Here is a 24724-nt window from a genome sequence, read left to right on the forward strand (position 1 = left end):
TTAGCCCCTAATTCAAGTCCGATATGTCTACTTTAGGGCTAACAAATTCATATTAGTTAATGATCTGTTTAGATTAGTGAAAATGGCACACTCTACTCTAGTATGACAAATCAGATAGCATGTTGTACGTGTCCCCTTTGTCATAAATTGTGAAAGACAACATATCTTAACTGTAAGATAATCAAAACATTAAAGGAAATAAAAAGATCAAAAAATCATTGTATTAAGAAAAATAACCTATTAAATGCAAAACATTATACATTGATTATCAATTATGATCAAGAACTGCATGTGAAGATGGGACCAATTAACTAAGCAATTAGAATAACTAAATTAGAATAACTTATGGAATCCAAATCTGAAACTAACCAAACCCTTTAATAAAAAAAACAAAGAATAAAGAAAACTAAATTAGAATAACTTATGGAATTCAAACACAATATTAATATTTTTTCAATAATAGCATTTATATTCTAATTCAAACAATACAATTTTTTTCCCCTTACATTTCACACATATTACTATCATCAACATAAAAATGCAACTTCCTTCCGAAATTGTCAAAATGCAAAAAAATAACATCAATGATCGTTCATCTTCATCACTCATCATCGTTAATCTTCATCACTCATCATCGTTAATCTTCATCACTCATCATCGTTCATCTTCATCATCATAGTCATCGACTCATCGTTCATCTTCAACAGCATATTCATCGTTCATCTCATCATCATCATCATTAATTTTCATCTGCGAAATCAGAATAAAATTAACCCAGAAATTAATAATCCCAGAAACTATTTGTACAGATCATTTGGCCAAAATTCAGACAAAAACGAATCGAAATTACAACAAATTTGCGAAAGAAATTCAGAACCCAAAACAAAATTTGAACTCAAGAAACTCGAATCATTGAACGAAATCTAAAAAATCCAAAGAAATTCAATAGAATTCCCCATTCTAAAAAAAATTCGAATTCCCCAGATCTAGAATATTAACCCTAAATTCAAACAAAAAGCCCCAAACCCCTGTAAAATCGAATCAAAACGAAAACCTATAAATCGAATAAATTTGTACAACAAACAAACATATATTCAAACGAAAAGCCTGAAAAATCGAGAATTCGAACCAATAAAATCCCCATAAAATAAACACCAAAAATCGAAATTACAAAATTAAAAAACTTACAGGAGGAACGACGTTCGTCGCTGCTTGGAGATGAGAGAGAAAAAAGTAGGTGAGTTGAGATAGAGATTGAGAGAGACGAGGAACAGAGAGGAGAGAGAGGGGAACCGGATGAGCTGAGAGTGGCTGATGAGGGAAAGAAAGGAGTTCTAGAAAGTTAGTAAAAATAAAGCGCTTAAACTCCCGCTTGTTTTTTTAAAAATTTATTTAAATGACGGTCAAATATTATTAAAGGCCTCTAATAATTTCAGCTCTTATCAGATCAGATCAGGCAAAGAGAACGTATCCAGTCAAAAAAAAAAAAAAGAGAACTTATCCATAGTTTTTGACCTAGATATGTTCGATATATTATTTCTAAGAAACTTTATGCAATCATTACTAAAGATATATATTTAGATAACTCATTCAAAATTTGAATATAAGATTAGTTGATCATCAAAATTTAAAAAGATTAGCTAATTCATGCAATTTCACATTTTTGCTCTGTTTGAAGATCGAAAAGACTGAAATCTGAGTTAATGATGCGATGATGCTTCGATATGATGTCTGGAGCTTGAAGATGATCGAGTGATGTTGCTGATCTTGCTTGATGACTGAAGATTATTATTTGAAGGCCTGATGTTCGAATGTTGATATTTGATTGTTGATGGCCAAGAATCCAAGATGCGTGGAGAGTAGAGATGGCAATGGGTAGTTACCCATACCCTAACTTTTAAATGCAGACCCATACCCGTAGGGTACAAAAATATGTATACCGTTACCCGTACCCATAGGGTTCGATACGGTATGGGTAGGGTCTAAGGTCCTTAATGAGTATAGTGTAATTTTTTTCCGAAAAATAATAAACCTGATGCGGATCCAAAGGCATCAAGTCAAGTAGAGCAAATTATACTTCTTATGGAACAAATGGGATTCAATTTAAAGTACACAATGAATTTGTATCATGTGTTACTTGGCTCGAAGAAGAATATTAGTTAGCATTTTAACTTAGTGTCATTATTAGTCAAAATGTTAGTTAAAGTAGTTGAGTTGTTAAATCTTCAATAAGTCCGAAAATACTAGGAGAATTTCGGATTCCTTAGTCTTAATATCTTGGTTGTATTTTAGGAAAGAGGTGCCTTAGCATAGAAGAATGTTAGGCGTGTGAAATAGGCGTGTGATCCATGTAATTAAGGAAGATTTGCTATCTTTCCTTAAAGCTTTTGTTTCCTTAACTTCTAGCTAGATTCTAGGCTAGAATCAAGGGAGAAATCTTTCCTAAAATACTCTATTGGCCGAATGGCTAGGTTGATTGGAGGGCAAGTTGATTCTTGTCATTATAAATAAACATGTCATGCTACCTTACAAGAGCATGAATGATTTAGAAAAAACCTTTGTTATTGATTTTAATTGCCCTTTACAATTTTTCGTCCACTAATTAATTCTCAAGAGTGTTAATAAACTAGTGTTTAATCTACTTAATTCTAGGAGTGGTTTGAGTGAGATTAAGAGTTAACTAAAATATTCAGGAGTGTTTATTTTAGTTTTCATATCCAAAATTCATTGTGTTGTTCGAAACTTTTGAGTGTTCAAGTATCCTAGTTGTGCATTCATATCAAGTGGTATCAGATTTTCCAGGAGGGTGAGGATAGAAGGGATTCTACTCTCTCAAGATCCAAGTAAGTTGTTACTTTCACTCTTTAAAATTTCAAACTTTCGTGGGGCTAGGGTTATTGTGCTTCTTGTGTGGCGTACTGTTGGTGGCACTGATTGATATGGAACGTGAGTTGGAGAAAATCACAAAGGCTCTTGCTGACTTAACTAAGCAACAATTTGATTTTCAAATTAAGTATAATGCGGATTCTAGTAATGTTAGTAGACTTGAAACTAGAATGGATGCTATACTTCTATAATCACAAAGAAGCTAGATAAAAATAGTATTGAGTACATAGGGAACTCGGATGGGGAAGATGTTGAGGAAGTAAAGGTTGTAAAACCTAATTTCAATGATGATAGAGGGTTGAAGTTGGAGGACTTTACAGGAGATACTAATCCAGAAGATTTGCTTGAATGGATTAGACAATTGGAGAAGGTGTGTGATTATAGGGGATTTGATGATGAAAGGAGGTTCAAGATTGCTTCGGTTAGGTTAACCAAGTATGCTGGAATTTGGCTTGAAAACTTGAAGGCCAAGCGTGCTAGGAGAGGAAAGGAGAAGCTTAGTAGTTGGACTAAGCTAAAGGAGAAACTCAAGGAGAAGTCCTACCAAGTGATTTCAAGCAAAAGCAATACATCAAGTTGACTGCTTTGTGCCAAGATACTTGAGTGTGCATGAGTACACTAGTTTGACAAGCTATGCCTTGTTTGTGACTTGGACGAAAAGGAAGCTCTCAAGATTGCTCGTTACATCAAGGGTTTGAACCGTTCATAGCAAGGAAGATAGAGGTGTCTAGCTATCACACTTTCGAGGATGTATGTAGATTGGCTCTCAAATCGAAGCTCATGAGAAGGAGGAGAGGCCGAAAGTTTCCTATGCAAAAACTGGTAATTCTTTTAAACCTTCTTCATCTTATCAATCTTATTCATCTTCTAATAAGAACTATGAGGGTTCTAAAAAGGATAATACACCTAAGGATGATAAAAGGATGGAAAAATAAAAGGTTTTCGTACCTAAAGAAAAGTTTGAAGAGAATAGAAAGTTTTTTAAGTGCCAAGGAAGAGGACATATTGCTAGTAATTAATGTCCAACTAAGAAATCACTCACCATGAGACAATATATGACCTTGAATGAAGAAGAGGAGATGTATGAGTTCGTACCTCAAGAAGAAGGAGATGTTGAATATGGTAAGGAGGATGCATATGCCGAAGATGATGGCAAGCTAATTGGTGTTGTTAGGAGGGTTTTACATGTTGATTGCCTTCCAAGCAAAGAACAAAGGGAGAACTTGTTTCATACACGTTGCAAAGTGGGAGAACACACTTGTAACATGATCATTGATAGTGGTTCTTGCACCAATGTAGTGGCGGCAGATGTGGTGAAGAAGGTGAACCTTAGTGTAAGGGAACATTCACACCCTTACAAACTAAGTTGGCTTGATGACACAGGGCTAAAGGTGAAGAAACAAGCACTGCTTTCTTTTTCCATTGGAAGCTACAAAGATGAACTATGGTGTGATGTTCTTCCTATGAGTGCTTGTCATGTTTTACTAGGGAGACCATGGCAATTTGATAGAAAAGTGATTCATGAAGGAGATTCCAATGTGTATTCTGTTTTGGTTGGAACAAAAAGGGTAAGGTTACATCCTTTGGCTCCTAGTGAAGTGATTCACAAGAAAGAAGAGAAAAGGGTTAATGTGTTGCTTTCATACAAAGAGTTCGAGAAGGAGGTGGAAGAAGAAGGACTGTGCTATGCTCTGTTTGTACAACATGCCGTGAGGGATGAAAAAACATCATGTGATCCGAAACTTGATGCACTCGTGGAGGAGTTTAGGGATGTGTTTCCAGAAGAACTTCCACAAGGATTACCACCTTTGAGAGGGATTGAGCATGCTATAGACTTGGTTCCAGGAGCTCCTCTACCTAACAAACCAGCTTATAGATGTGACCCAAGTGCTTCAAGGGAATTACAAAAACAAATTAAGGAGTTAATTGAAAGAGGCTATGTGAGAGAAAGTATGAGTCCATGTGCGGTTCCTGCTTTACTTGTGCCAAAGAAAGATGGAACATGGAGGATGTGTATTGATAGTAGGGCTGTGAATAACATCACTGTGAAGTATAGGTTTCCCATGCCTAGATTGGAGGATATGCTTGATGAGCTTAAGGAGCTTCGGTTTTTTCGAAGATTGATCTTAGGAGTGGATATCATCAGATGAGGATTAGAGAAGGGGATGAGTGGAAAACAACATTCAAGACTAAGCAAGGTCTTTATGAGTGGATGGTGATGCCCTTTGGCTTATGAATGCCCCTAGTTCTTTCATGAGACTCATGAATGAGGTACTTCGTTCCTTTTTAAACAACTTTGTTGTTTACTTAGATAATATCCTTGTTTATAGTAAAAATGTTGATGATCATTTAATGCACTTGAGAAGTTTGTTTGAGAAACTTAGGGAACAAAAATTGTATGGCAAGATGGAAAAATGTGAGTTCCTTGTTTCAAGCATTGCATTCCTTGATTACATAGTGTCAAAAGAAGGTGTACATGTAGATCCTTCAAAAGTCCAAGCAATTTCTTCATGGAAAGCTCCTACTAATGCTCATGAGTGTCGAAGCTTCATGGTTTGGCTTCCTTCTATAGAGTTCATCCGAAACTTCTCAACTATCATGGCTCCTATCACTGCTTTGTTGAAGAAAGGAGAGTTTGAATGGTCTATTTTATCTCAAAAGGCCTTTGAAGAATTGAAAGAGAAGCTATGTAGTGCCCCCATACTAGCTTTGCCAGATTTCAATAAACTCTTTGAAGTGGAGTGTGATGCAAGTGGAGTAGGAATCGGTGCGGTTCTACTTCAAGAGAAGAGGCCTATTTCTTATTTCAGTGAGAAGCTTAATGGTGCTAAGCTAAACTACTCCAACTATGACCGAGAGCTTTATGCTATTGTTCGAGCTTTGGACCATTGGTCACACTACTTGAGGCCTAAACCTTTCATTCTACATTCAGATCATGAGGCACTCAAGCATATTCATGGACAACAGAAACTCAACCATAAGCAAGCCAAGTGGGTTGAATTTCTACAATCTATCACTTTCTCTTCCAAGTACAAAGAAGGAAAAAGTAATGTGGTGGCAAATGCTCTCTGAAGGAGATCTTACTTGTTGGCTATGGTAGATGCAAGAGTATTGGGGTTTGAACATCTTAAGGAGCACTACAAAGATGATGAGAGTTTAATTCCATGGTTGCTACACCTAAGGGTATGTTTGTGCTTCAAGATGGTTTCCTCTTCAAGGGAAACAAACTTTGTGTACCAAAGTGTGGAGTGAGAACTTTTGGTTCGGGAAGTTCATGGAGGAGGCGTGGCTGGCCACTTTGGCATACAAAAGACACTTGATACTTTGAGTGAGAGCTTCTATTGGCCTAGCATGATTAAGGATGTTCATATGGTGGTGAGTAAGTGTGCTACTTGCCAACGTGCCAAAAGCACATTTCATAAAGGACTCTACACTCCTTTACCTGTTCCGGATCTTCCAGGGATAGTGTGAGCATGGATTTCATTGTGGGGTTGCCTAGGACTTAAAGAGGCAAGGATGCTATCATGGTGGTGGTGGATAGATTTTCAAAGATGGCTCACTTCATTCCCATGCATAAAACAGATGATGCTTCACATGTTGCTGATTTGTACTTTAAGGAGGTGATTAGGCTACATGGAATCCCTAGAAGTATTGTAACAGATAGGGACTCAAAGTTCCTTATCCACTTTTGGATATGCTTATGGAAGATGGTGGGAACAAAGCTCCTCTTTAGCACTAGTCATCATCCTCAAACTGATGGCCAAACAGAGGTAACAAATCGCACTCTTGGCTCTTTGTTGCGTGGCTTGGTGAGAAAAACTAAAAAAGATTGGGATGTGAAGTAAGCTCATGCAGAGTTTGCTTATAATCGTTCTCACTCATCAACTACCTTACGTTCTCCATTTGAGGTAGTTTATGGTGTTAATCCTTTCTCCCATTGATCTTGTTTCTCTTCTAAAAATGAGATTCATGCGGATTCAAAGAAGAGTTGGAAGCTTTTAACAAGACTTGTTCTCAAGTAAAAGCTCAAATTGAGAAGATGAACACACAATACAAGGAGAGGCTAACAACATAGGCGCCAACCTAGATTCAAAGAAGGTGACTTGGTGTGGATTCACTTGAGGAAAGAAAGGTTTCCAAGCAAGAGAAAGAATAAGTTGATGCCTAGGGCTGACGGTCCACTTGAAGTCATTGGAGTCATTGGTGATGGAGCTTACAAGATAGACTTACCTAGTGATTATGGAGGGGTAAGTGCTACTTTCAATGTTGGTGATCTTTCACCATATCAAGATGATGAGAATTTGAGGGCAAATTCTTTTGAAGAAGGGGAGAATGATGCGGATCCAAAGGCATCAAATCAAGTAGAGCCAATTTCACTTCTTATGGAACACATGGGATTCAATTTAATGTACAACAATGCATCTGTATCATGTGTTACTTGGCTCAAAGAAGAAGATTAGTTAGCATTTTAACTTAGTTTCATTATTAGTTAAAATGCTAGTTAAAGTAGTTGAGTTGTTAAATCTTCAATAAGTCCGAAAATACTAGGAGAATTTCGGATTCCTTAGTCTTAATATCTTGGTCGTATTTTAGGAAAGAGGTGCCTTAGCATAGAAGAATGTTAGGCGTGTGATCCATGTAATTAAGAAAGGTTTGCTATCTCTCCTTAAAGCTTTTGTTTCCTTAAGTTCTAGCTAGATTCTAGGCTAGAATCAATGGAGAAATCTTTCCTAAAATACTCTATGTTGGCCGAATGGCTAGGTTGATTGGAGGGCAAGTTGATTCTTGTCATTATAAATAAACATGTCATGCTACCTTACAAGAGCATGAATATTTAGACAAAAACCTTTGTTATTGATTTTAATTGTGCCTTTACAATTATTTTCGTCCACTAATTAATTCTCAGGAGTGTTAATTAACTAGTGTTTAATCTACTTAATTCTAGGAGTGGTTTGAGTGAGATTAAGAGTTAACTAAAATATTCAGGAGTGTTTATTTTAGTTTTCGTATCCGAAATTCATTGTGTTGTTCGAAACTTTTGAGTGTTTAACTATCCTAGTTGTGCATTCATATCAAAACCTTCAATATACATCACAAAATATCATTTCTATATTGATTTTTTTTGCAAAACTACGATCGAAAAGTGAGAGTTAGATTGAGAATTGAGAAAGTAGAGCGGCAAATTTTGTTTCTACGGAAGTATATAGAAGATTAGAAGTTAAGAGTTTTTCATATATTATTATATTAGAACTAAAAATGATATATTTTGAAATTAAATGGGTAAATGTTACAATTGAAGGTGTATCTTTTCGAAATAAAGTTGTTAATATTTACGACAAAATCATTAATGAAAAACACATTCCCCTTTGAACATCATATGTACACCTTTTAATTTGCTTTTCATAGTTTTCACGATTTTCACATGATCTTCTTCCTATATATTCAAAAATTTTAAAAAATACATATGTAATTTTTTAACTGAGTATGTGGGTAAGGTTTTGGTAGGGTCTGGGTATGAGAGGATACCCTTACCCTTACTCTACCCGATAGCTATTTGACCCATACCCTACCCATAGTCATAACTCATACCCATAGGGTAAAAAAAATCAAGACCTATACCCTTAAATTTGGGTAAGGTAGGGTATTGTAGGGTTTGGACAGGGTCCAGAGTAAACAGCCATCTCTAATAGAGAGCAAGCTGAATGTCGTGGCTTTGTTTTCCGTAATTTCTTTTTCCTTTTCTTTTTCTTTTACTTCTGATTTCTCTTTTTCAATTTATTTTTGTTTTTATTCTTTTATTTCCCTTATTCCCTTTTAATAAGAATTTCTCACTCTGGTCTCATCTTTTAAAGCTTTCCCTTTGATTTCATGCTTTAGTTCAATTTTTCTTTGTTCTTTCAATTACTTGTCTTTTAATTCATGTTTTGCTTTTAGTTTCCTCAATTCATGTAAGATTTAGTTTCAAATTCATGCTCTAGCTTTCAATTTTCATTAATTGCTAGTTCAATCGTTCTTTTGCTTATTCATCTCAATTTCTAGGTTAATCCTAGGATATTCTCTTTTGAATATGAATTTTAGCCATGAGTGAGTAGCTTCCTTTGCTAGAGGAAGTAAAAGAAGTCAAAGTATAGCAATGATTGCATGATGAGTACTTGATTTGAGTTAATTGATTGATTATGACATTTGATTTCCAATATTCATAAGGATAGGAGTAATCAACCTAAAATTAGGTCTAAATTGGATTATGACTACTAGGTTTAGCAAGGGATTGTGAATCTAGAAGTCCATAGCGGGATACACCTCATTACCTCACATTTTCACTCGCTTTCTCTCACCTCACATACATATCAAAATACTCACCCTCACACCGACACTATTCTCTCTTTCAATCTCTTTCTCTCACCTCACCTTCACTCCTCCGTTCGTCGCCCTTCATCTCTCTCACTTCACCGTCTCCTTTATTGCGATTTCGGTAAGTTCTTTTTCTCCAATTTGGCATCTCAACTTTTTTTTTTCTTCGAATTTTCTGGATTAAGTTGGAAATTTACATTATGTTATACAGGATGTGGGTTCATATTTGAGTTTTATTTGGATAATCTGATCTGTTTACGATTCGCTATTGACAGTGCCGATCATCTGCAACTAACAATTGGGTTGGTGTAAATTTTCTTATATGATATAAATTTTCCTGATCTAATATGAATTCTTCTTATTATACTTCGTTGGTTTTAAAGTTATAATTAGTCGAATCCGATGTGATTCGATTTGATTTTTCTTATCTAAACTGAATATTATTACTCTCTCTGTTCCATAATTTTTAGTGCATTTGAGTTTTACACTATTCACATGCAGAGATAATCTTCTATATATTGATCTACATATAAAAGTAAATATAGTCATGTGGGGTCTGTTTGAATTATCTTAATGAGTATAATATTAATATCCAATTGCAATAATTTTTACAAATATGTAATCACAGATATTTATGACATAAAATGTGCGTTGAGAAGCATATGAACAGTGAAATGCACAAAAAATTATGGAATAGAGGGAGCATATAATTTCAATTTCTAATCTTAGCTAGTTTGATCAATTTTAATCTAATCATTTTCAAAATAAGCCTTATAGTGCTTATATACGTTGAAAAGAATGCACCCTTAGGTTGCGTTTGTTCAGCTTAATAATAACAACTTGTACATTTTTCTTTTATAACAATAATAATATCATTATTATTACATAATAATAATGATGATAATAATAAGTAATAATAATTATTATTATTATAAGTATTAATAATAATAATAATAATAATAATAATAATAATAATAATAATAATAATAATAATAATAATAATAATAATAATAATAATAAAATAATAATAATAATAATAATAATAATAATAATAATAATAATAATAATAATAATAATAATAATAATAATAATAATAATAATAATAATAATAATAATAATAATAATAATAATAATAATAATAATAAAAAATAATAATAATAATAATAATAATATAATAATAATAATAATAATAATAATAATAATAATAATAATAATAATAATAATAATAATAATAATAATAATAATAATAATAATAATAATAATAATAATAATAATAATAATAATAATAATAAATAATAATAATAAAATAATAATAATAATAATAATAATAATAATAATAATAATAATAATAATAATAATAATAATAATAATAATAATAATAATAATAATAATATAATAATAATAATAATAATAATAATAATAATAATAATAATAATAATAATAATAATAATAATATAATAATAATAATAATAATAATAATATATAATAATAAATAATAATAATAATAATAATAATAATAATAATAATAATAATAATAATAATAATAATAATAATAATAATAATAATAATAAGGAAGATTCCCAAATAAATTCAAATTTAGATTATTGTTGTACAACTGAAATTTTAAAAACACTTTTAAAAAAAAAAGGGAATTTCAAAAACACTTCGTTTGAGAATTGGAAGAAAAACCCTAGTCCCTCATTTCCCCCCAATTCCCAGCCCAGCCGTCTTCTCAGTTGTCCCTCATTCTCACTCTCTGACTCTCGGCTTTGCTCAGCAACGCCGTTCTCACGTCGGTCTTCAACATCACCTTATCACCGACGACGTAAAATCTCGTCACTAACGCTAAAACTCAAGGTATTCTTTCTCTCTCCTCTATTTCCCCCAAATTCAAAACCCTAATCCTTCATTTCCCTCACCAATTTCTCGTGTTTATAAATGAATCGATCGAATTGTTGGATAAGGAGCTTTTCTGTATCGAGGAATAAGATTTTTTGATCGAGTTTATTCTCTTGTGAAGTGTTTCTCTTCCCTTACTCCTGCAGCGGCGACAGTGGTGATGGGGATGTTTCGGCGGTGTTCGACCGAGTGGCGTCGCTTCGAAATTGTCAGTCTACAATGACATTATCATCACTTGCTCTTCATTCAGTCTCCCTAAAGAAGACACCTTTAATCAACTGCTCTTCACAATTTCTTAAAAGCTCCAATTTTGGGAGCTTAATTGGGTTAAACAATGGCGTTCTTAGACTAAAGCCCCGCAAATTTGACTGTTGTAGGGTTTTTATGAGCGTTTCAGTTGGATCTCCTTCTGAAACTGCTGTGTTTTCTAATTATAAGCCTTATTCCGCTTTTCTTTTTCCTGGTCAGGTGAAGTTTATTCACTCTTTTCATTTCGAAATTTCATTTTTGTTGGGTATGATTTGATGACGTTCTGAAATAAGGAATTTGATGAACTAATTTGGCTTGAAAGTTGTTTTTAATCTCATCATGAAAAGCGAAATAACTAAAAATATTTTTTGTTACATTGGCTTCTAATTTGTTGGTAAATGTTGATGTTTGAGATTTGTGGAATATTTTGGCTTTTATTACTAACTTTTTGCACGACAAGCTGCTGCTAATTGATTGTTGATTGGCTTTTATGACTTGCTGATGTTTGTTTTTGCATGATCATTGTTGTTCATGTACTTAATCTTGTGTTATTGTAGCGGTTGCTATGCTTTTTAGTTGTTTCCGGTGCAAGTTGTCGTGCCATTGCGTGCTACTACTACCGGCTAAGCCAATATTTGTACAAGTTATTACAGCTTTGTTAAACTAATATTTACTATATTCATGTGTTGCAGGTGCTTGCCTAAATCCAACTATTCAAACAATTGAAGAATAATATGAGGAAGAAAATAGCATGACACTAACAAAGACTGAGGCAATTGAAAAATGGAATGACACTATTCAAATTATTAGATATCTTTTTTTTTTCGCTCTTGTAGTTTCCAATTTCTTTTTACTGTAACAATTGTGAACAACCAACGAGACATGTTAGTTGATTAAGGTGTTTATATAAATGACAATTATTTTTATCTATATAGTAGCTTTTTATTGATTCATTAAATTGTTTTGTTTGTTTACTTTTAGTATTAATATAGCATATATATGTATTAATTCATAAATCTTAAACTGTAAAATGTGTAGTTGCCCCTAATAGTTTTAATAAAAATGTCAAAAGTTGCACCTAAAAAATCCTTTAGCGACTAACTTATGGTTGCATTAAAGGCAACATATAATTAGAGATGGATTTATGGTGCCTCTAAATATAAGTGGTCTTATCAGCAATATAACTTGTGTGCCCCAAAAAGGTGGCATTAGGGGCAACCTATAATTATCGACATACTTATGGTTGCCTCTAAACGTAAGAGGCTTTAGCAGAACTGTAACTTGTGTGCCTCAAAAGGTGTCATTAGGGGCAACCTATTATTAGCGACAGACATATGGTTGCCTCTAAACATAACAGTCTTTAGCCGCACCATAACTTGTCTGCCTCTAAATGACACATTAGGAGCAACCTATAATTAGCGACAGTCATATGTTTGCATCTAAACTTAAAAGTCATTAGCAGATACCATAATTTGTCTGCCTCTAAAAGGTGGCATTAGGGGCAACCTATAATTAGCGACAGGCATATGGTTGTCTCTAAACATAAGAGTCTTTAGCAGCACCATAACTTGTCTGCCTCTAAAACGTGGCATCAAGGGCAACCTATAATTAGCGATGGACTAATTAGAGGCAACCAAAAAATTGTTTCTAAACACCATTAGAGGTTACAAATATATATTTAGATGCAATTTTGGATTGCCTCTATATGTAGTTTTTTTTGTAGTGTTCCCTCTAAACCGGCGCCTATACCATCAAAAGAAAGAGACTTTATACTCTTCCGTTCTAGCAAACATTGATGTTCAAGTGGTGCTAATGGATAGAGGAGCAACACTTGGGGCTCTTGGATCTTCAAAGCTTGCATACAACAGGGAAATCACGCTACAAAAGTTTGATATTTAATCCCTATTGAATGATTCATGTGTTTGATTATGTGTGCGATCCTATGATAGATATTAGGAAATTGTTTCCTAAAATTTCGCTATTTGCATCTATAAATTCCTACACAAATATGTTCATAACGATACTTATTAATGTAGCATGATTCCAATCGCTGTTAAATACTTAAGCTTGTCCAATGATACTCCAATTATTTTTTCTATACTTGAAATTAAGAGTAATATTTCGCAAATTAAGTAATAGTATGCAATTAGGACTATAATGCATCTAAATACTCCTAAAATAGAACCTAAATGCACCTAAGAACCTATATAAAAATATGACACATCAGTGGAGTCGTACCCACCGCCATGCTTTTTTGTTTTGATTAAAGTGACCATTATATTAAAGCTTAAATTAATCGATATTACATTTTATCCAAAGGTAATATCCTCTAAGCCGATATGAAATTCCTCCCAATGTGGCTTGGAAAATTGGCGGAATAATTGACTTCCATGCTCCCCTCCGAACTAATTTGGCAAAAATATCAGCTTCCCTTGTCTATTGTTGTTCAACTTTTTGACCATCTTCACTCAGTATCCCTTCAATAACTCATTGCATACTGTTTGGGCCCATTAAACCCTTCCAAGAATATCATGCCATGTAGCGCCACCACCTAAGCACCGTGGGTCCCACCAACTACAGCATGGCTAATTCAGGCTTCATGGGTCCCACCAGAATCATCCTTTCAAAAAGATATCATCAATCCCCAAGTGAGCTGTCATGTCCAGCACACCACTTTCTAGAAGTTCTCACCACTATAAATACCTCTTGTCCCATCAATGCCAAGGTATTGAATACTCACCTAACTAACTTGAGTTTCTCACTCTAGACTCTCTCTCTACCTCAATCATCAACTGACTTGAGCGTCGGAGGGGCGATCCCGGAATAACCCCCGGGGTAGTTTTTCTGTGTTTCGCAGGTTTCCGGTGAACTGATAACCAGCCCTGCTCAGACTTAAGGACTTGCTTAGCACAGATCATTAACCTTAATTTCTAGACAGAAACAGTTTGGCGCCGTCTGTGGGGACAGTACAAAAAGTTACTTCGCCACCACTTCGAAAAACCCACTTGCTGCTCACCAGGACTTAACCATAGTGCTAGTCAGCCATGTCACCATCCAAGAACACCCGTAACAGATCTACCCCACCTCAGCGAACCGAGAGGGAACCTTCACCCCAGCAAAGGAGGTCAGCACGGACTAGATCCCCTTCAGTTCATACACTAGACCCTAACCTGGAACCCTCTCAGGAACTACAACCTTCTCCATCTCGGGAAATACAGCATGTTGACCCTCAACCTTTGCTCACAGCTGACATAGCACTCATAGCAGCTCAGCTGCAACAAACCTTACAGCAAAGCATCATGCAAATGCTGACCACTCTCCAGCAAGGACAAGGACATAATCAGCTCAACCTCCAGCCACGCGAGGACAATGTCCCCAGGCAATCTCATAGGGAAGAGCGTAATCCTCGTTCAAATCACGGCCCGCCTAACTGACCGAGGTCCGCCGCTTGGGAACCTGTTCAGTCGCAGAGGCCCCACTCTCGACAAGATGAGCGCCCCCCACAGGGCGAGAGGTCGGCACATCGGGAGACTGTTCTCCGAAGAGAAGAGACTCACGTCTCTAGGTCGCCAAGGGGAAACCCTGGTCGAAAGCCAGAGGATGCTCGGAATATCCTTAACGAGAAACGACGGAGTCAGGGTATGATGCTCGTCAGCTCCTAGACCGCAAAGCAGCTCAGCGGGAAGGACATGGCGACTCAGCTCAGTCCAAACCCCTAAGGCTAGGTAACGGGAGCCTGAAGTTCATGACTCTGTTCAGCCGAGAAATCATTGACACCCAGACCCAAGGGAAGGTTAAAACACCCCTAATTGAGCCGTTGCGGGCCTAACTACCCGGAAGATCATATGGCCACATATAAGGCTCAGATGAGGTGCAGACCAGCTGCGAGGCCACCTGGTGTCGTTCTTTCCCACCACACTGAAGGGGCTCCGCTGAAATTGGTTCCAAGAGTTGCCGGCCGGAATCATCACCGATTTGTGTGCTCGAGGACATGTTTACCCATCAGTTCGTGGCCGGAAAGAGGCAAAAGAAGACTAGCTTGCACCTCATGGGGTCAAGCAAGAGAAGAATGAAAGTCTAGCCGACTACATAAAAAGATTCAATGAAGAGTCCCTGAAAGTATCCGACCTGCAGGATTGTGGCCTTCGCTGCTCTCATGTCCGGATTGCAGCCTGGCCGGCTAGATGGACATTGGCGAGAGTGAAGTCAAAACCTTTCAGAGGCCATGGCAAAGGCTCAAAGATTTATCCAAGCGGAGACATTTGCCGTCATCGGAAGAAGGAAGTAAGAAGAGAAAGGAAGAAGGAAACAACAGAGATCAGCCCGAACAGCAGAAAACGGGCGGTCGGTCGGATAGGTTCACTGATCATGGAAACGACCCTCGTTTCAATAAGAACCGAAGAGAAATATACCTGGACATCAAGCACAAGTCCATGCTGCCCAATCCCCAACCCATCCGGACCTCAGCCTACGAGAGACAAAAGCCAGTGGTGCGATACCACCGGAATGTGGTCATACCACAAAGATTGCAGAGAGCTGAAGAAGGGTTGGACAACCTAGCTGACCAGGGAAGCTGAACCGCTACCTCAAGCACACGAGGAAGAGAAGGGAAAGCAAAGGTCGGTCAGTCCAACAAGTGGGGATAAGAGGGCTACATTGGGGTCATCGCAGGTGCTTGCCTCGGGAGGCCTAACCGGCCGAGCCAGGAAAGCCCACCTTCAAAACCTCAAGCACCATGTACTAGAGGTCAAGCCAAGCCGGTCGGATTGCCCTATAATGACATTCGGGGAATCCAGTCGGTCCGTCAGCGTACCCCACGATGACCCCCTGGTCATCGAGCTCAAAGTAGCCAACTCCCGGGTCAGACGTGTCTTGGTTACAGTGGGTCATCCGCTGATATCATAACTCTAGAATGCCTGAAGAAGCTGAAGTACAGTGAGAAGGATGTCCGCCACTCGATCAGCCACTCATAGGCTTCGGGGAACTCTGTACAGCCGTGGGTCGATAAAGCTCCCCACTCGGATGGGTGAGAAAGGCAAGGGCAGAAGCCTACCGATCGACTTTCTAGTGGTCGACATCCCTTGCCATACAACATAATTATGGGACGACCCACCCTGAACAGAACAAAAGCCGCAATCTTCTACATACCAACTCCTCATGCAGTTCGAAACAGATGAGGGGAAGGTCGGAAAGATTCAAGGGGATCAGCAGGCCGGACGAGAACGCTATGTTAATAGCTTAAAGAGCAGAACTGAAATTGACGTCCAAGAGGACTCGAAGAAGAGAAAAAGGGAAGAAAATTCACCGAAAAACCTGGGGGTATACATCACTGAAAACCCAAAGCAGTACGAGCGACCTCAGCCGGCTGAGGAAGATGAAGAAGTAGAGATCGGAGCAGAACCCGGTCGGACTGTGAGGGTGGGCAAGGCCCTAAACCCAGAAACAAAAGCGCAAGTAGTGCAAGTGCTCCGGGAATACCAGGACGTATTCGCCTATGAGGCCTCAGAGATGCCTGGACTTGACCCCAAAATCATGTGTCATGAGCTGAATATCAAGGAGGGGTACAAGCCAGTCAAGCAGAAACTAAGACACCAAGGTCCAGAAAGGTGCAAAGCTGCCGCAGTGGAGGTCAAGAAACTGCTCGAGGCAGGGTTCATTGAGGAATGCCAGTACTCGGAATGGTTAGCTAACGTAGTGCTGGTGAAAAAGCCGAATGGGGCTTGGCGCATGTGCGTAGATTTCACAGACCTGAACAAGGCCTGTCCAAAAGACAACCACCCTCTGCTCAAAATTGACAGGCTGGTCGATTCGACAGCTGGTCATGCCCTCTTAAGCTTCATGGATGCCAATGCAGGCTATCACCAGATTCCCATGGTGGAACATGATCGGGCTCATACCGCTTTCACCACCCCGCAGGGGGTCTATTGTTACAAAATGATGACGTTCGGACTAAAAAATGCCGGAGCCACCTATCAGCGGACAGTTAACAAAATTTTCAGTGATCAGTTGGGTCGGAACATAGAAGTGTATGTTGACGACATGATCGTCAAAAGCAACGCCCACTCTGATCATCCAGCCGACCTAAGGGAGACGCTGAGCACACTGAGGAAGTATCGTATGATGCTCAACCCTAAAAAGTGCGTCTTTAGGGTAAAAGGGGGCAAGTGCCTCGGATCTCTTGTCGACGAAAGGGGAATCGAAGCAAACCCCGACAAAATAAAAGCAGTACTGGAAATGAAATCCCCTCGGAACGTCAGGGAAGTGCAGCGCCTAACAGGATGTCTAGCTGCCCTCGGACGGTTCCTGTCACGGTCGGCTGATAAGAGCCTGTTCTTCTTCAAGGCCCTTAAGAGAACAGAGTTCACTTACGACGAAGAGGCTGAGCAAGCCTTCACCTCCCTCAAACTTCATCTATCAACTCTCCCCAACCTCATGTCCCCCTTGCCGGGGGAAACATTGTTTGTGTACTTGGCCGTATCTGAATACGCCCTAAGTGCCGTTCTGGTAGCCGAAAGGGAAGGGACACAACACCCGGTCTATTTCATAAGCCATGCCTTTCGAGGGGCAGAAGCAAAATATAGTGAGGTGGAGAAGATGGTCTTCGCCCTCGTCATGGCTAGCAGAAAGCTGAAACCCTACTTTCAGGCCCATCAAATCAATGTCCTTACCGGACAACCGCTCCGCAAGGTTATAGAGAGCAGGAACCACTCCAGTCGGATGACGGATTGGGCTGACCAGTTGGCTGATTTCGGCCTGGAATATGAGCCCAGAAGGGCCATAAAAGCTCAAGCCTTGGCAGACTTCATAACTGAATGCACAACTCGACCCCCAGTCGACCAAAACGAAGAGTGGGAACTGTATGTGGATGGTTCTTCCACCAAGTCGGGATGTGGAGCGGGATTAGTACTCAAATCAAGTTCGAATTCCTAGGATCGAACAATGAGGCAGAGTATGAAGCTCTCATCCTAGGACTTCAGCTCTGCATTCTAGCGGGAGCTACTGCTATCGAGGCCCGATCAGACTCCCAGCTGATAGTGGGTCAGGTCTCGGGAGAGTACGAGGCCAAGGAGGATAATATGAGAATGTATCTGGCCAAGGCACAAGAGTTCATCAAAAAACTCTCCCATTTCCATATCAGCCACATACCCAGGTCGGAGAATCAACAAGCCGACGCTCTGGCTCGTATGGCTAGCTCGGCGAGGGGTCATCCCCTCGGACTATCATGTGGGAGGTACTTCGCCAGCCCAGCATAAATGCAAAGGAACAGTTGGTCTTGGACCGAACGTCCACTTGGATGGATGAGGTGGTCGGATACTTAAGGGACGGAGTCCTCCCAGCCGATACCAAAGAATCCGAAAGGATTAAACACCAGCAGGTTGGTTCTTATGGCATGACGAGCAGCTCTACAAGAAGTCATACACGCACCCACTGCTGAAGTGTGTAACCCCTGAAGAAGGAAATTATATCCTAAGGGAAATACACCAAGGGACGTGTAGCAGTCATCAAGGGGGGAGAACCATAGCTGGAAAAGCTTTAAGAGCTGGCTACTACTGGCCTACCCTCAAGGCAGATGCACAAGAATTGGTGAAGAGATGCCCATCATGCCAGATCCATTTGGATATTCCCAGATCCCCAGCTACCCCCCTTAACTCCATTCAAGTAGTTTTGCCATTTGACAAATGGGGCATGGACTTGCTCGGCCCGTTCCCACCAGCATCTGGTCAGCGGAAGTTCTTAATAGTGGCCATAGACTATTTCACTAAGTGGACAGAAGCCGAACCCCTCGCCTCCATCACCGACAAACAAGTCCAAGCATTCATTTGGAGGAACATAATCACAAGGTTTGGTGTACCCCGAGCTTTGGTATCGGACAATGGTCGGCAATTCAACAGCGGACCAACACGGGAATACTGTGCTCGTTTTGGAATACAGACCAGGTTCTCCGCTGTTTCCCGACCACAAACCAATGGTCAAGCAGAAGCTGCCAACAAGATAGTGCTCAAAGGGATCAAAAAATCCCTCGACGCTGCAAAAGGAGCTTGGGTGGACGACCTGCCTGGAGTTTTGTGGTCTGCTCGGACGACTACTAAGGAAGCAACGGGACATTCCCCGTTCGGGTTAGTATATGGTAGTGAGGCAGTACTACCAGTAGAGGTCGACATCCCGTCACCTCGGATCACCTTCTATGATCCCGAGCAAAACGAAGAAGAAAAGCCTGTCAACCTCGATCTGCTCCCGGAAACAAGGGGCAACGCCTTACTAAGGTTGATCCGCTACAAACAAAGAGTAACTCGACAATTCAACCGCCGTGTCAAGACAAGGCCAATCCAGCTCGGAGATTGGGTGGTCAGAAAGGTCGAAGCAACAGGGCTCTCACATCTTAAAGGCAAGCTGGGGGCTAACTGGGATGGTCCTTACAAAGTCACCAAGGTAATCAAGCCTGGTACATTCCAGCTCGAGAATCCTGAAGGCATACCACTTGCTCGGCCATGGAATCTGGACAATCTAAAGAAATACTATGTATAGTGTCAATTGCAATTAGGGTCATATAGCCGAGGTACTGGCCAAGTATGGCATGTAGTCACTCGGACCAGTCCAGGTCGAAATTGTAAGACTTAACCAGTCAATTTTCCAAGTTATAAAAAGACTTAACCAGTCATTTGCAAGTTCCAATCAAACTTAGCCAGTTTCAATTATTCGAATTTAACCCGACCAACTCTATCATTCGAAACTTAACCAGTTTCAATTGCAAGTTGTTCGAGTTAAATCCGACCAACGCTATCAGGCAAAACTTAACCAGTTCGAGAAACAATATTTGGGAATAAGCAAATTGCAACTGACAAACATAAAAGGTGCTCGGATAAAATAAAAATAAGAATTTCATTGGAGTTAAGAAAATATTACATCCTAAAACCCTGGTACTACCAAGGTTAAGAGCAAAAAGAAAAACAAAAATACATAAAGGGCCTAAGCTGCAGGGGGGTCGGTTTGATCATTAGTGCTTCCATGATGCTCCTCGGACCTGGCCACCCCTTGGCCCTGTTCCTCAGCAACCTCCGCCTCATCGCCATCATCTTCATCATCATCGTCCTCATCCGACAGAGCGATATGCAGCTCGGCGAGCAGGGCCTGGTCCTCCTCCTTCAGAAGGGCATCATAGCTTCCCTTCACCTCGGACCAGGGAAGGGAGGGATGTGATCTGGCCAAGGCCGCCTTCATCCGCTTGAGGGCGTCATCCACTCCCATTTTCTGGGCAGTAGAGCCGACCTTGTTAACAAAGTCAGCACAAGCCTTGGTCTCCTTCCAACCCACAAACCACTGATCCTCGGTTTTGGGAGCCTTTTCCAGTTCAGCAAGCTGGAATTGCAGCTCAGTAATTTTGTTCTGCGCCTCCGCAACATGGGCTTCAGCAGCCGCCTTGGCGATCACGGCCTCGTCCTTCTCCTTGATAAGCTTCTGCTTGGCCACATCCTACTAGGCTCGCTCGGCCTTGAAGTCATCCTGGTCGCGAGCGATGCAGCGCTTAGCGTTGGCAAGATCGGCCTCGGCTACCCTCTAGGCTTGCTCGACAACATGGAGCGCGGTGAAATGTTTTTTGCCCTTAGCTTCCAAGTCGGACACCTTGTCGGCTAGGTGGACCTTTTTCCTGGCCACATTAACCAACCGAGCGGAGAACTGGATAAAAAATAAACGGTCAGCGTAGAACTTAAGCTAAATCCACAAAGTCAAGCAAAAAGGAGCTCACCTCAACCCAGCTGCGGAACAGGTCGTTCGTCTCTTCCGGGCCGCTGGTCTGGGCAATGTACTCTCGATCGGGAGCGCTGTACAAGCACTCGACCGCATTGGTTCAACGGGTGTCGAGACCGTGGACATCCAGTTCAGCAAAGGGCTTAGCCAGGGCAAGGCTAAGCTCCTCCGGATCGTCATGAGGGCCGCGAGGGGTGGCCGGCGTGTATTGAGGGCTCCGAACTGGTCGGAAGTCCTCCGAATGGACAGAAATGCGAGTCCCCTCGGACTTGTCTGCCTTCTCCTCCGGACGAGGGCTGTTAACCTGTATAGACTTGGCCTTTTTGGCCTTTTCAGCTTGGTCCTTGGCTAAGGCCTTGGCAGTCTTGGCCACCTTCTCAGGGTCCCGTTCTTTCCTCTTCTTCGAGGCCTTAGGCTTCGAAGGATCCTGCAAAAATCAGAGTCAGGTCGAAGTATAGAGCAATGGTACTCGGTTAGAAGCAGAAACCTACCTTGGGGCTCTTGGGAATGCCTATCTTCTTAGCTTTCAGCTCGGCCTTCAGCTGAGCCGCCCTCATTGCAGCATAGTTAAGTTTTTCGGCCATATCTGGGTCGGATTCAAAGAGACGTGACAAAGAGCAAGCTGTAAACAGCAAGTATATAGCCGCAATGGCTTCTTCCTCGGACATCTCAGGAAGTATATAGACGTAAACAAAAAACATGTAAACAACCCCTCGGCCAATTACCCCGGGGGAATGTCCGGCTTAGCCCGACCGCCGACAGCAAGTGCTCGCTCTTGAACAGGCGGCAGCTCGGTATCCAATTGCTAGCTACATAGACTTCTCCCCCTTGAACAATTTGGGCTTCAGTCTGCATGTATATAGCCGCAATGGCTTCTTCCTCGGACATCTCAGGAACCCTGAAGTTAAGCTCGTGGTTGGGCTCGACATCCGGTCGGACTGTGCGGATCCCCCAGTCCCCTCCAAAAAATACGAAGGCGAACTCTCTCCTAAAGCCTTTTTGAGACGTAGGCAAGTCGAGCACCACCTTGTAACCCTGTCGGGCTTGAAAATACCACCAACCTGGGCCGTTATCTCCGGCCGACATTTCGACCAACTTGAACATATTGCGCCATAATGTGATGGTTGGTCGGACGCTCAGCATGGCGCATAGGGTCTGAACAGCAATGATTCCTCCCCAGGAGTTCGGAGAGATTTGACTTATGCACAAATTGTAGGCATTGAGAAGATCCTTCACAAAGGGGGTTAATGGAAATCGGAGCCCCATCTCCATAGACTTATAATACACAGCGGTGCAGCCCGGAGGAGGAGTAAGAACAGTTTGATAGGCTTCCGGTCGGACAAGCATGTAGGTGTCTCTAATATGGAACCTCGCAGCCTGCCCCCTCGGGTCGTCAAGGATTGCCTTCATCAACGCAGGGAGAGGAAACTTAGACCCAGGTCCTCCCTTCGGATCCGGATCTGGAAACTCTGGTCGGCCCGAGGTTGACACTTCTTCTTCACCATCCGACATGGTCACCCTCACTACACCATCATCAATATATTTGTCTAAGTAGCTAGCTTTTGAAGGAAAGGCCAGGGACACCTCCCAGGGGAAGGGAACAGCGCCCTCGACCTCTTCCTCCACTGACGATGAGGGGCTTGGGAGCAGAACCACGTCGGGGACGGCCGAGGGGTCGGGGCAACTTATTACGGTTGACACCAGCGTTATTCCCATACCCTCACCTCCTCGAATCTATTGTAGGGAGGTGAGGTCGGAGGTGTAACCGACTCGGATGATTCTCCCATTATTGTATAGGCAAGGGAGTCGGCCGAGGTTATTAAAAAGAAAGGGAAATAAACTAAAAAAGCAAGAGCGTACCTGGTCGGACGACGGAAATCGGAGAAATTGCTCGGGAACTTAGAGAGAAGTGAGAGCTTTTAGACAGAGAAAGTTTGGGAATTTTGAAGGAAGTTTGCACAAACGATTTCTCTCTCCTCTCCGTACCAATATATAAGCGTGCCTCGGGTTGCGTCCCCTCACAAACCTATCAAATGCCTCCACATGGCCCATGGAAGATGAAACGTCAAAATTTCCAGAAAGTCCCATCCAGCTCAACTACCCAGCTGAGAAATGCCATGTGGCAAACCATTGGTTTACAGCTCAAAGCTACCCGCTCGGTCCTAACGGCATTCTCCTCGGGCATGTTAGCCCCTGTCCGAGCAGAATCCCAAACTTCACTTTGCCAAAATTTACCAAGTGCTAGAGAACATCCGGTCGGCCTCTCCAGGGCATGTTAGCCCCTGTCCGAGCAGCGCCCGTCAATCCAGAACCCGGTCGGTCAAGTTGGGGCTCCATCACCCTTTGTCCGACCAGGTCTCTACTTGCTCCCTTCACTTAGCCAAATTCACTAAGCGCTAGGGAAAACCTGGTCGGCCTCTCCAGGGCTTGTTAGCCCCTGTCCGAGCAGTGCCCGTCAATCCAAAACCCGGTCGGTCAAGTTGGGGCTCCATCACCCTTTGTCCGACCAGGTCTCTGCTTGCTCCCTTCACTTAGCCAAATTCACTAAGTGCTAGGGAACACCTGGTCGGCCTCTCCAGGGCTTGTTTTGTCCGAGCTGCGCCCGTCAATCCAGAACCCAGTCGGTCAGTCAAAGGGCTTTTTAGCCCCTCAGCCGACCTGGTCCTCTCCTCAACAACCTGGTCGGTCAATCAAAGGGCCTTTTTAGCCCCTCAGCCGACCTGGTCCTCTCTTCGACAACCTGGTCGGTCAGTCAAAGGGCTTTTTAGCCCCTCAGCCGACCTGGTCCCTACTTCAAAGACCTAGTCGGTCAATCATGGGACTCAGCCTCCCAGCCGACCTGGTCCCTGCTTCAAAGACCTGGTCGACCTATCATGGGGCTCAGCCTCTCAGCCGACCTGGTCCCTGCATCAAAGACCTGGTCGGTCAATCATGAGGCTCAGCCTCTCAGCCGACCTGGTCCATGCTTCAAAGGCCTGGTTGGTCAATCATGGGACTCAGCCTCCCAATTGACCTAGTCCCTGCTTCAAAGACCTGGTCGGCCTATCATGGGGCTCAGCCTCTCAGCCGACCTGGTCGATGCTTCAAAGACCTGGTCGGTCAGCAAACAGACTCTTTAGCCTCTCGGCCGACCCGGTCCTCTCCTCGAAAACCCGGTCGGTCCGTCAAGCTCCTTAGCCTTCGGCCGAACCGATCTGCCCGTCAAAGACCCTGGTCGGTCAAACCGGTCTTGGTCGGCATTAGCCCGACCTGGTCTCCCTCTAATCTCCCTTCTTGGAGGTCGGTTCAAGAGATCCCACTGGTTATAGACCTGGTCGGCGCATACCCGACCAGGTCCCCCTCTGGTCTTCTTTATGGAGGTCGGTCAGATGAGAGGAATTTACGCCACCAAGGGGCTTCACCCGGTCAGACGGTTCTTCTGCCCCTTCCTTGCGTGGGGCTAAATGTTTGGGCCCATTAAACCCTTCCAAGAATATCATGCCATGTGGCGCCGCCACCTAAGCACCGTGGGTCCATTCAGGCTTCATGGGTCCCACCAGAATCATCCTTTCAAAAAGATATCATCAATCCCCAAGTGAGCTGTCATGTCCAG

At 41.5% G+C, this 24724-nt stretch overlaps 1 protein-coding gene across 1 annotated transcript in view; it reads right to left on the reverse strand.

Annotated features, from left to right (window-relative positions):
• Positions 1-260: 260 nt before the first annotated feature.
• The window catches only part of LOC125492228 (cysteine-rich receptor-like protein kinase 10), a 29931-nt gene continuing 5467 nt past the window's right edge, over positions 261-24724 (reverse strand). The window contains exon 7 of the mRNA XM_048634272.2: positions 261-750. The gene's annotated coding sequence lies outside the window, so the exon portion shown is untranslated. The remainder of the gene's footprint in view (positions 751-24724) is intronic.

Source organism: Beta vulgaris, chromosome 8 (assembly GCF_026745355.1).
Source record: "Beta vulgaris subsp. vulgaris cultivar EL10 chromosome 8, EL10.2, whole genome shotgun sequence".
NCBI lineage: Eukaryota > Viridiplantae > Streptophyta > Magnoliopsida > Caryophyllales > Amaranthaceae > Beta > Beta vulgaris.